The sequence below is a fragment of the Meleagris gallopavo genome, unplaced genomic scaffold (genome assembly GCF_000146605.3).
Source record: "Meleagris gallopavo isolate NT-WF06-2002-E0010 breed Aviagen turkey brand Nicholas breeding stock unplaced genomic scaffold, Turkey_5.1 ChrUn_random_7180001860966, whole genome shotgun sequence".
In the NCBI taxonomy this organism is placed as follows: domain Eukaryota; kingdom Metazoa; phylum Chordata; class Aves; order Galliformes; family Phasianidae; genus Meleagris; species Meleagris gallopavo.
The window spans coordinates 1-1185 of record NW_011126660.1 but is presented as its reverse complement, the minus strand read 5'-3'; the positions used below and the strand labels follow the sequence as shown (position 1 = coordinate 1185).

At 52.2% G+C, this 1185-nt stretch overlaps 1 pseudogene; it reads right to left on the bottom strand.

Moving 5' to 3' along the window:
* Positions 1–300: 300 nt before the first annotated feature.
* On the bottom strand, positions 301–1177 carry LOC109364475 (annotated as a pseudogene).
* Positions 1178–1185: the final 8 nt, after the last annotated feature.

Sequence of the window (1185 nt, the reverse complement as noted above, 5' to 3'; positions counted from 1 at the left end):
CAACATCAATCATTGTTGGGACTCAGTGTAATAAAGCAGCCTCTGTTTTGGACATCTAATGCATATGTAAGCAGCCTGCTCTGTAAGTACGGGCATTTCTTGCCTTCCGGTATGGAAGTTAGGCAGAAATATCCGCTCTGCATGCGGCGTGTGCACAGCCCTGATTAAACACACCTGCTTTAGAACTACTCTGTGGTTATGGAGTTGGATTTCCTCACGTCAGTTCCGTCCCTCAGTTCACTTGTCAGCCTCCTGACAAAAAAAAACTAAGTACATGCCTGTAACAGAGCAGACTGTGAGTCATTTATAGAGACAGATGAGAAGTTTATGCCTGCTGAAATGTGAGCAGGGCATCATTTTCCTCACTGCATCCTTCAGCTCCTGGTTCCTCATGCTGTAGATGAGGGGGTTCAGTGTTGGAGGCACCACCGAGTACAGAAATGACACCATCAGGTCCACGGATGGGGAGGAAAGAGAGGGCGGCCTCAGATTGGCAGATATACCAGTGCTGAGAAACAGGGAGACCACGGCCAGGTGAGGGAGGCACGTGGAGAAGGCTTTGTGCCGTCCCTGCTCAGAGGGCATCCTCAGCACGGCCCTGAAGATCTGCACATAGGACACAACAATGAAAACAAAGCACCCAAATGCTAAAGAGGCACTGATCACAAGAAGCCAAATTTCTCTGAGGTAGGACTGTGAGCAGGAGAGCTTGAGGATCTGAGGGATTTCACAGAAGAACTGATCCACAGCATTGCCTTGGCACAGAGGCAGAGAAAATGTATTGGCAGTGTGCAGCAGGGAATAGAGAACCCCAGTGCCCCAGGCAGCTGCTGCCATGGTGGCACAAGCTCTGCTGTCCATCAAGCTCCCGTAGTGCAGGGGCTTGCAGATGGCAACGTAGCGGTCATAGGACATGATGGTGAGAATGCAATACTCTGCTGTTATCAGAAAGACAAACAGAAATGTCTGGGCAACACATCCAGCATAGGAGATGTCCCTGGTGTCCCAGAGGGCATTGGCCATGGCTTTGGGGAGAGTGGTGGAGATGCAGCCCAGGTCGAGGAGGGCGAGGTTGAGCAGGAAGAAGTACATGGGGGTGTGCAGGCGGTGGTGGCAGGCTACGGCTGTGCTGATGAGGCCGTTGCCCAGGAGGGCAGCCAGGTAGATGCCCCAGCAAGAGCCAGA